This window comes from Mixophyes fleayi, chromosome 4 (genome assembly GCF_038048845.1).
Source record: "Mixophyes fleayi isolate aMixFle1 chromosome 4, aMixFle1.hap1, whole genome shotgun sequence".
In the NCBI taxonomy this organism is placed as follows: Eukaryota; Metazoa; Chordata; class Amphibia; order Anura; family Limnodynastidae; genus Mixophyes; species Mixophyes fleayi.
Window position 1 is genome coordinate 76,070,175 of NC_134405.1, and position 12,246 is coordinate 76,082,420.

The following is a 12,246-nucleotide window of genomic DNA, read 5'->3' on the forward strand; positions in this document are numbered from 1 at the left end:
CACTGGGGTCATGAGTTTGATTCCCGACCATGGCCTTATCTGTGTGGAGTTTGTATGTTCTCCCCATGTTTGCGTGGGTTTCCTTCGGGTGCTCCGGTTTCCTCCCACACTCCAAAAACATACTGGTAGGTTAATTGGCTGCTATCAAAATTGACCCTAGTCTCTCCCTCTCTGTCTCTCTGTCTGTCTGTGTGTGAGTGTGTGTGTATGTTAGGGAATTTAGACTGTAAGCTCCAATGGCGGAATTAGTGGCGCTATATAAATAAATAATGATGATGATGATGATGATCTACTCCAGTCAAATAGACCAGCATGACCCACCCCCGCTATTACATCCGCTGTGATCTGGCTTCAAGGTGAGGCTCTCCTCAGGGTCCTCAGTCACCAAAATATGCTATGTAACTCTACCCCTGGCTATAATTATGGTATTGGTGCGTTGGGACTCCTTCTCAGGAAATAGTTGAACAATTTATAAACATTTCTAAAAGAGTGACAGAAAATTGCCAACAATTGTTCTAAAATATGTTTAAAATGTTGTATCCCGGGACATTCATTGAATATTTCTAAATATGTCTTTGTTGTGTAACTGTCTCAAAGACTCCCTGCAGTGTTTTACATTCTATACGACACTGCTTGCTTTCTGGTGTTCATTTTCAAGTAAAACTGTCATAGAAAATGATTCACTGAAAATGTAACTAATTGTAAATCTCTTATGACATTATCAGTCATCATTCATCTGTCAGAGTGTATACAGTATTTGCAATAAAATGCATTTTCTTTTTTAATTAAATAACATAATAGGAAAACACTGTACGCCGCCAGTGTAAAATATTATAACAGGAGAAGGCTCTTTTCATCAAAGACCAAATTGATTGATTTGTTATAAGTCAACAGGATAACGTTCGAGTTTAGGTGACTCTCTAAGGTGACTGTCATCATTATTAGTTCATAACTTATATTAGATCAAACACCTGCGCGTTTCTCATCTCCTGACAGCGGCATATGCATCTGAGTCTCAGGGTACATAAGTTGCATTTGCTCCGACACGCCCTTAAATGCCCCCTCATTCCCCTGTTCTGTCTCTTCAATCATAAGGGCCTGCAGGCAGCCATAATCACAAGATGAGACTCGGTCTAGTTATGCTGCAAGCATTACTAGTGCTTTGTGGGCATGGGCAGAAGTAAAAAAAACATATTATATGCATAAAACCCTACATGCGTTCACCTCTGCATGAGCCTGAAAATTCATCAAGCAGTCACATGACCATATAACTGTTCAAATACTGGTACTTCCACTCCTGACATTTATTGGGGTCAGTCCCAGACTCATAGAAAGGCTAGATAAACCTGGGTAGAGGCATGCAAAATTACAGGGGCTACAGACCATCGTTAAGTTCCTGTTGGCGGTTTGTATAGAAGGGGCACTGTTTTTACAATAATGGTGCAATCCAGCGCCTCCGAAAGTGAGGGAGGAGCACAAGGTCTCCTTGCACTATCCCTGCCCTCACTGCAGTGTTACCATGTGAATGCCATTTGTTTTAATCACTGACACATCATCATCATCATCAACATTTATTTATATAGCGCCAGCAAATTCTGTAGCGCTCTACAATTGAGGACAAACACAGTAATAAACAAACTGGGTAAAACAGACAAAGAGGTGAGAAGGCCCTGCTCGCAAGCTTACAATCTATGTGACATATAAATTATGCAGGTTCTTTTGCTGATTGGAATCAGTCTGACTCTTACCTGATTTTCCAGAGCCAAAGAAGCTGTATAATGTATATGGGTCAATAATGAATGGGATACGTTGGTTGGCAGATAGAGAAGGGTGGCAGGAATTATGCGCTATGTGACAGGAACTTTAGTCTAAAATATTAGTGCACCACATGTAATACAATATTTTTTTCCCATTGTATTAAACTTCTGCTCATATGAGGGTGAGGATTTGGGTATGTTGTGACACCTATGTCTTCCATCATTAACAAATCCATGATAATACTAATTACTAGTAGGGAACATAAAAGATTATTCTATACATTTAGGATGTGTCAGAGTTAAGGGTGCAGCAGTGATAAGCTGGACACCACAAATGTGCCTGGAGTATCCAAAACAATTATATCTGGTCTGATTAGTGCTATTAGTAAAAGCAAATCTGTCACATTCAGGTATATGACTGGTTGGACCTAATCATTTTATTGCGCCAACTTACCAATAATATAATTTATTGTAGTGTATTATTAGGTATGAGAGGCAAATAAATTACTTTATTCAATATTAGATCTACTGTTTCACCAAAGAAGAAACTGCTAAACTACACAATGACATAAAACCATAAAACATGTGTATTTACTATTTTATTCCCCAGAATATGCTCTGTCCTACCCCTCATTTATTGGCCTAATACAACCCTGAACTCCTTATGATCATCCACATCATTTAATTGCAGGCACCAGAAAACTCCGCAGTGGCGGAAAGTCAGAATAGCCAAACACACAAAATACAAGTTGTACATAAAGACCGAACGAGCACAAAGAAGGTGGAGTACAGCAATACAGCAAGCTCATTAAACCAACCAATCATTAACATAGTTTTATTTTATAATTGTGACTATAATTACGCTTACACTGTGCAAGCAGTATTTGTAGCTTTAAAAATGAGAAACCCCTAATGATGATGGAGAACCGGTTTCATGGCTGACTGCTTTCATTTCAGCGCAGCATATGTTACCAAATAAGACTTCACCTTTACCTCATATACATTCTTTATATCAATTACAGAAAAATGAAAGACAAATGGCATAAATAATACATTTTACTTTGAACTTTAAATCCAGCACATGGATGGGGGCTGGGGAAGGTCTGCAGAACATCTAGCCCAGCTGCAAGAGTTTGTGTGCATGGAAACAGAGGATTCTTCACACAAGAGATTAATAGCGCTGATGCCTCTGCGGTAATTTCATTACGTCTCGTGTATTCATCCACAGAGTTACGGGTCACTGACCCAATTAATGTAAAGTTCCAATTTTCATAAACTCATTTATTACTGTGGGACAGTGACAGCTCCACATGAATCCTGACAGGCTCTCAGTCACTCTGAGCCTGGCAAAACCGCAATTGTCAGTGCACAGAAGGCTGGCTCCCGTCTCTGCCCCTAACTCTAGGTGACAGACGGGCTATCTGAGTGGTGTACCTGTACTGTATCCAGGGCTCCCAGCTGGTGAAATGAAGACAGATTCAGAGTTAATATATATAGCGGGTTCTTAGAATGTCTACCAATCCTTTTATTCTGATTCAGCAAATCATGTTGGAGAGTATGTTGCCATATGGAGTCCAGAACGAGTATGTTGGAATGTTGTAGCAGAGTAGATCCGAGGAGACACATTGTCAAATATTATTTCTGTAACCGGAGTCCTCATTTATGTCTACACTACATTAGGCCATTATTTGCATAATACCTGGACTAAGGAACAATGACAGGTATATTTTCAAGGTCATTTGCACTTGAGCTGCTAATAATCCCTTGGTCCCATTCTTCCCTGATGTGACTGTATAATATTCCTATCTGTTGTTATTTTTGCAGTTTTGAGTATTAAAATGGTCATAATGGGTCCACTTTGACACTGGGAAACCAGCACCAGCCCATTCAGCATGGGGTTGATTTTCGTAGGGGAAATTAGGCCAGCATAAAATGTATGCCACCCACCCAGGGCAAATTAGCCCTATGCTAAATAGCATTGGGGCTCTTCTTTGGGTGGTGATGTCAGGGTAATACTTGTAAGTGAAAAATAAGTACAATTGTGGAACTACAGGTGCCAGGACTTTGAAATATGATATTAAGATTGATGCATAGTTACACACATGTATTGTGTGCTATATATACTCTGATTTTTTGGGATGAGAGACTGCAAGTTATTTTAAAGTTAGAATCCAACCTAAGTTCAACTCTACATTAGGGGCCTGATTCATTAAGGATCTTAACTTGAGAAACTTTTTATTTCAGTCTCCTAGACAAAACCATGTTACAATACAAGGGGTGCAAATTAGTATTTTGTTTTGCACATAAGTTAAATAAGTTAAATACTGACTGTTTTTTCATGAAGCACACAAATATCAACTTTAAATTTCAGTGTACAAATAAGCTATCAAGTATTTGTGTCATCCCAAAACATGGCTCCCTAATATGATGCCTTATTACCATAAAAATGGCTCTCCTGAAAACATCTACTTATCGGTAACACTTTTACTCGTTTACTGCTGTGACAGTTGTGGTGGTGTTCAGTTCATCACAGCGCTACCTTTGCATTGATTACACATCTTGTCTTGTGACAGTCAATCTATACAGCACAATGATGTTGGAAGGCAGACATCTGTCAATCCTCGTCCGTGAATATCTGAAAGAGACTTTGTTGTTTGAGTGACTGCTTTAAAGAGCACAGAAGACAGAAGTCTTGCACTGACTGAAAGCCAGTTATAATATATTGATTGAGGATTACCTTTTGTATGTAACCAGCCCTTCTCTCTGAATGTCAGACAGACTCCGGAGAACACAAACACATGTTCAATTCACACTTGCCCAGCTTGTTTCTGTCAATAACATGGTGTGTGCTTGTTTTTAAAGAGCAAGTAAACCCACTAATAGACATTAATGCATATCGAAGCCTGTGCATTACTGAGCTAAATAATATAACCGAAATAACTGTTATATAACTGCCCACCCGTTAATGTACCTCTCCCCACAAAATGGTTATTAATTTTTTCTCATTACCTAGTCAGTGATTCTAGTGCTCCTCAAGCAATGTGCAGACAACGTGCTCCCAGCCAGTATGGAAACAATTTGGAGCCTAAAATGAAAATAACATTTTAGGTTTAAATTAAAATTAAACCTAAAACCATGTGGAAATGGCTCTTTTTACATGGTTTAGGCAAATGTAGGTATGTGGCTATTTAAGAAAAGCCTAATCCAGGAGTTAATCTACCGCAGAGTACAGCAGTGCCCATAATTCTCAATGGGGAATGCGGTCTGGATCAATTTATCAAGCTCCAATAAACTTTTCAGAGTTTGACTATGATAGCTGACGGAGCCATCACCGGAGAGGGATCTTTGGATGGACGGTGCACATGATGGTCGTGCATGTGCAGCACAGACACCAGGGGCCTGATTCATTAAGGATCTTAACTTAAGAAACTTCTTATTTCAGTCTCCTGGACAAAACCATGTTACAATGCAAGGGGTGCAAATTAGTATTCTGTTTTGCACATAAGTAAAATACTGACTGTTTTTTCATGTAGCACACAAATACTTGATAGCTTTTTTGTACACTGAAATTTAAAGTTGATATTTGTGTGTTACATGAAAAAACAGTCAGTATTTAACATATGTGCAAAACAGAATACTAATTTGCACCCCTTGCATTGTAACATGGTTTTGTTCAGGAGACTGCAATAAGAAGTTTCTTAAGTTAAGATCCTTAATGAATCAGGACCCAGGTGAGAATCTGGAAGTTCCTTCTTTTGCCGCTGCGATAAGCAAGTGGCAGAAGACGTGACAATGGGGCACAGTCATCGCCAGGACAGCCTCTTATCGGATGTGCTCTTCCAGTATGACTGTCATCAGGGGCGGATTGGGAACTTAAAGTGGCCCTGGAAAAAAGTCTGAAAGTGGCCTCATGTGGGAGGGGCCAAATAAATTGTAGGCGCGGCTCAGTATGTGTGTGCACCCAGTGTGTCTGCCCGTGTGTGTGCCCAGAGAATGTGTGCCCAGTGTGTGTACCTGTATACGTGTGTCCTGTTCTTGTCATTTTCACCTCCTGTAGCTGCTGGTGTCTTTAGCTCAGTTGCTGCTTGTCTGGATCCTGGAATGTTGGAGGACCTATTTGGAAACAAAATGGGTACATGAAATTTAGAAAACTCCAACCATCCCCGGCATTAAATCAATAGCATATACATTTACTAAATAGCCATCCTTTCCCCAAACTCAGCACCACATTCAATTAATAGACCCCAAGCTTCCCCATCTTAAATTAATAGGCCCCACCAATAAATGAAATTGCCCCACCATCATCCCACAAATAAGATATTACCCATTAAATAATTAGCCCCCACCTAAACACCACCATTAATTTAATAGCCTACCTCCCACATAAATGATATTAAGAAACCCCCTCACACTCTCTTTTAAGAACCCCCCTCCCTTCTATCCCTAGCACTTAATATTAAGAACCCCCCTTCACACTATATATATATATATATATATATGTATATATTTATTTATTTATTTATTTATTTATTTATTTTAAAAGCCCCCATCACACTCACACACTATATTAACATACCCCTCTTTCCCTCACACACTATCTATATACTAAAAGCCCCCCAATCACACACTGTATTAACATACCTCTCCTCTCCCCTCCCACTTACACTTACCTTGTAACATCAGCTGTCTGAGAGATGAAGACAGCCTCTCCTGCCGCTCTGCATATCTGGCTGCTTCCTCCTATCAGTGCTATAGATAGGAGTCACATGGGATGTGCATCACGTGACAGTTGGCATCCCATGTGACTCCTGTCTATTGTTCTGATAGGAGGAAGCAGCCAGACACAGGGATCCGCGCCGCGGCCACATTCAGGAAGGTGGCTGGTCCCGAAGGAGGGGTCAGCCATCCACTACCACACAGACCCCCTCCGCTAGCACCCGTTCCGGGGGGGCACTTACAATTTTTTTTTTTAAAAAGACAAAAAATACATGCAGCGGCCTCCTGAGGCCAGCGGCCTATCGGGAAAAGTCCCTGTAGGTTGTATGGCCAATCCGCCCCTGACTGTCATGATAAATTGCACTGTTAAGTCATCTGTTATCTCTGCAAATAGCGCTGATAACAGATGTTAATTAATGAGGCAAAAATGCTGAGATATATATTTAGCACTGACGGAGGATCATTTAAAAGGCTGCAAAAATGTGATGGGGCAATACATTTATTTTGTACATATGGCACTATTTCTCTGTCATGCACTTACATACAGTAGGTGTGCATCCATTTCACGCTTTGGGAGCGCCCCATTGAAACTTTTAATCCACCCCAAATATCTGCAATCTCATGTCCTTGAAAGTCACCCTGCACCACAAAATCTTGTTTTTGCATATGGGCTTCAAGATAGGCAATTTGCTGCTCACATTCAGTAAGGAACTCTCCAATCCATCCAGCTACAACCAATATAGGAACAGTTTGACATTTTTCAGTTGCCATCATCATGATGCGTTGAACGATATGATAAACAAAGCAATCACGCAAAACAAGCACATGTCCTCATAGAGAAGTGTTTTTGCCTCCATAAAGTTCTTATCAATAATCAAATACAGCCTATAAAACACAACACCACAAGATGTTTATACATTATACCACTAAGTAATCAGTATAATCAACATAACAAAACAGGCATTAACCTGTATTCATATGTTATTCCAAATGTGTTTTCAAAATGAGCTTATAGCAATAAGTAATACCATCACAGACAGTGGTGAAACTACCGTGGGTGATGGTGTTGTGGCTGCTATGGGGCTTGAAGGCAAGATCCCCACACCCTCCAGCAAACCCTCGTTCTGCTTTACAGGGGGCCTGGGAGATTACAGTGGCATTACTGGGCCCCTACAAAAATTTTGTAATGGATCCTATCACATACTTGCCCACTTTTTCTGTTGCCCCTCCAGGAGACCCCAGAGGGTAGGTGAATTTTGACTGAGGTAGGGGGCAGGGTGCTTCAAATTCACTTCACGCATGACACGGGAGAATGGCCTGTTCTGCTGGGAGACCTAGCCGGAATTCATGAGTCTACCGGAAATTCCAGGAAAGTTGGCAAGTATGGCCTATCAATGTATTGTTCCACCCCTGAACATACGGATTGTGTGAATGGATGTACCACACCAAACAGTTGCTATCACAAACAACAGCTATGGAACGTTAACCTTGCACTACATTTGGGTGTGTTTGTTCAAACAGAGTTTGGCTTTGAGCATTCTACATGGAATTCTCTCAATCATATTTTGGTCCACCCACAATTTCCCTATTATTTTTGTTCCACACTTACTTCTACCCCAACCACAGTACAGAGCACAATGAATTGACACTGTCATTGTCCCAGCTCTACTTATAGGCTAGAAATTCTGGTAAATGGGATTTGTATTTTTTTCCCAGCTATGTGCATTAAGAAATATATTTTTCATAATAATAAGATTCATTCTGGCTTCAGTAAGCACAGTCAGTGAAAAAATACACTGCCATCTGTCACTTACAACACCCTCAGCACACACGACTTGTGTGTGACTGCAAAGGGTAAATTAAGGAGTTAATTGGTCACACCACCCATTCTTAGGGCTCGTTTAGATTACCGGCTAATAAGCATTTAGTAAGAGTTTGCTCACACGGTGTACCAGGTGGAACACAACATGAGCAAAGAGCTCTGAATATCGTGCAGGCATCAGCATCATTGATTCCAGTTCCCACATGCCTTTGCTGTTTAGACTAACAACATTGGGAACCAAACGTTGACTACAGGCTCGCTTTCATGGTTCATCTGAAGACCAGACACGAACAAGTACCAAGATCAATGACCACAATACTCTCACGGTTTTCTCACATTGTCTCTTAAAGAATACTCATCTAAACTCAAAATAGTAACAAGGCTATTTATTAACAGAGGACCATAGCATATATCGGACCACGGCCTCCTGACTCGCAAATTCAGTCCCCATGGGTGTCTATGGGCACTGCGATTTTGCCCTATTTAGAAAACTATGATAATAGGGCAAACACTGTACTATAGACTATTCACTGGGACAGGCTCCTGTCGGAGCTGCCGTCCCAGCTGAACAACGTTAATAAATAGACATGTTAAATCATTTTTTATCAATGTGATAAGAAATGATAACTAACGTGAGAAAAATACGATGGGTCATAAATAGACACCTATGCTGCCATCAACCCTGTGAATATCAAGGATACAAGTTAATCATTTGCTTAGATTTAAATGAACGTTTAACAGAACTTAAACATATGTAAACAGCAACCTTTTAAAACAGTGGTTCTATACCATCTTTTTTTCATAAGAGTGAAGAAAGAATGGTTGACTAATCAGGAATGAGATCTCAAAGGAACAACACAGTAGGGCTCATGTGGGCAGCATGATGGCTTAATGGTTAGCACTTCTGCCTCACAGCACTGGGGTCATGAGTCCCGGCCATGGCCTTATCTGTGTGGAGTTTGTATGTTCCCCCCATGTTTGCGTGGGTTTCCTCTCACACTCCAAAAACATACTTGTCTCTCTCTTTTTCTGTGTGTGTATGTTAGGGAATTTAGACTGTAAGCTCCAATGGGGCAGGGACTGATGTGAATGAGTTTTCTGTACAGCACTGCGGAATTAGTGGCGATATATAAATAGCGATGATGATGATTTACAAAAACTGCATTTCTGGGCAAATCTGCACTACTCGGAAGAAGGTGCGGAATCTAACGTGCCCCTGGTATTCACCAGGGACCCCCGCAAGGAGGTATGGACTCGCGGTCCTTCCATGAGTCGGATAGCGAGGCACGTGAGAAGAGTTGTCAGACAAGCCGGGTCGGTAACTGTGCTGGCAATGGAGATACACAAGGAATATCCAGAGGGATGGTGAGACAAGCCAGGTCGGTAACGTTCTGGAAGCGCAGTACAACAGGGAGATCCAAAAGGGTAGTCAAACGGTCAGTGTCAAAAGGGTCACAGGCAGGCAGGAAGAGTCAGGAGCAAGCAAATACTGGAACACTGGAAATGCTGGAGGCAGGTAGAGACCTGATACTCTGGCACATGTGGTAGGCCAGGAAGTGCTTTAAATAGTGTGATGGACCAATGGGGGGGGCAGAGCACGGCGGCACTGTCATAGCTAGCGCCGGGAGAGAGAGAGTAGCGTTCCATTGCCTAGCAACGGGACGCACGTGTAGGCAGTGGCTGGATGGCAGGGCGGAAATGACGCGTCTAGTTGCTAAGCAACCAGACGAACTAGGGTTCGACACAGGCGACCATCCCAGAGAGGTCACGGGGCGGTGCCTGACAAATATCATTTAATAAAACAGCTGAGATGATGTCCATTTGAGAAGATTCTTCCCAGAAAATCAGCGGGCACAAGATAAGCTAGAGTGTAAATTACTCTTCAAACAGGACATGGCTGAAACTACTGACATTGATATCTACAGATTGACAACACTGCCAATCCCAAGCTTTATTGGGGACTAAATGCAGACCACTCTAACATGGCCTAAAATAATTGTATTAAAAGCATGGCTTGGAGGCTGTCTGAGCTTAAACAGCTCATTTTTAAAAAAAAATTTGAAGCCCAGGCTGGCCCACTAGTGCTCTCAGAAACCGGCCATTCTGTCAAATGCCAGAGCTGTCAGATTACCAGTCCAATCGGACCTCAAAGTACTGCGTCTTTCACATTTGGACATCCCCTTAAATAATTTCAACTTTTTTATCCACCTAAAATACAACTTGCATGACCCGCTCATCGAGGCTCATAATACAGTCTAATTCTGAAAAAGAAAATATAAATATTTTGGACCATAACCAGGTGCATTATTGGAAATAACTTGCAAACCATATAAAAAGGCCCAATCCATTTATGTCTGTTTATGTCTGCCCATTATGGTGAGGAAATAATTGCACATTTATAAAACGAAAACCCTCCGCACTTAAGGAAATGTGGTATATTATTGTTGCATTTAAAAATAGATTTCAATTGACCAGTTATTAAGGGTTACTCTCTCTGTAAGATAAGTAATAAACATGCAAACAAGAAGACAAGAGAGAAATGCTACTTATGTGAGGCACTCCTTTACTGACAAGTGGGTATATGCTGACCTATTACCTGAAAAATAGAGGAATGGAAATCTCAAGAAGAAATGGTTCTGGCAATCCAATTACTTAAATAAGCATTAAGCTGATACATAATGTGTGTTATTAAACAAAGGTAACTGAAGGGAGACAATTACTTGCTATTGCAGCTCACAGCTAGAATGTGATAGTGCCTAATGACATCTTTTTGGTAGTTTAATCCTATTAAACCCTATGAGGGGCTATTATTTGTAGCAATTTTTTTAATTTTTGATGAGAACAATAAATGTGACTAAATAACTTTGAAGATAACGACCATATTACATACTAAGATTTATCACAGGGCGAACAGCAATTACACTTTCCCTACAGGTCTCACTTATTTTATATTTCGCTTTTAATCATTTATTTTAATATGAACAATAAAATAAAATTTTTATTCTAGTGTGAGTGTATTTATATCCCCCATTGGATGCCAGAACCATTTCTTCTTGTGATTTGCTTTTCTATATTTTTCGTCTAATAGGTCAGCATATAACTTGTCAATAAAGGAGTGTCTCACATAACTAGTATTTCTCTCTTGTCTTTTTGTGTGCAAAATAATTGCTCATCCCACACTCAATGCCATCATTAATAAGTGTACGAGTCTATGAGAACAGGCACACAGGTTATACCTCCCAACTGCCCGATTTAGGCGGTACAGTACCAACTTGAAGGCTCTGTCTCACCATGCCAATCAGGTCAGCTTTGTCCCACGGATGGGACATTTGGGAGGTATGTCTCCTTCACTGATGCTCTGCATGGCGAACAGTTGCCGCGTGCACTGGTGGGAGAGGTAAAGGTGGTGTTTGGAGGACAGGGGAGGAGCATATGAGGCAGCCAAACACTTCAAAAGCGCGGACATGAACCCCCCCCTCTTCCCGTGACATGACCATGCCCCCTGTCCAGATGCTGGATACCTAATGTTGAGAGGTATGACAAAGGTGCAGAAATAGGCACACAGGGGGTAATTGTTTTACCACTGCATTATTTTCTGGATTGGTAGATGACCCCCCATTGTGAATTAAGTTGGTACATAGTTAAATTACAGTAGTGTATGGATTTTCTTGATAAAAGATATCAAGAAAATCCATAGACTGCAAAAATTCTATGTAAAACGAAAAAGTTTCGTAGAATAAATCAGTGCGACTGAACACTTAATTTTAATCCTGGTTTGAGTCCTGAGAAACTTTCCACTAATTATGTAATGATAGCCATACAGACATATTAACAGTACAAAAGCATTTATAAATATGTCCAAGGGTATCTGGATTCGTATAGATATAGCAATTTCTTTATGCATGGAGTTTTAAATTTGCATTTAAACTGAGACAAATGACATCACATGAT

The 12,246-nt window shown here is 40.7% G+C and overlaps 1 long non-coding RNA gene across 1 annotated transcript; it reads right to left on the reverse strand.

Moving 5' to 3' along the window:
- Positions 1–1,558: 1,558 nt before the first annotated feature.
- On the reverse strand, positions 1,559–6,016 carry LOC142149893 (uncharacterized). Its single transcript, XR_012690906.1, has 3 exons — positions 5,772–6,016; positions 4,495–4,842; positions 1,559–4,392 (listed from the first exon to the last, which is right to left on the reverse strand). It is a non-coding gene; the product is annotated as an uncharacterized LOC142149893 (long non-coding RNA).
- Between the last annotated feature and the right edge of the window lie 6,230 nt (positions 6,017–12,246).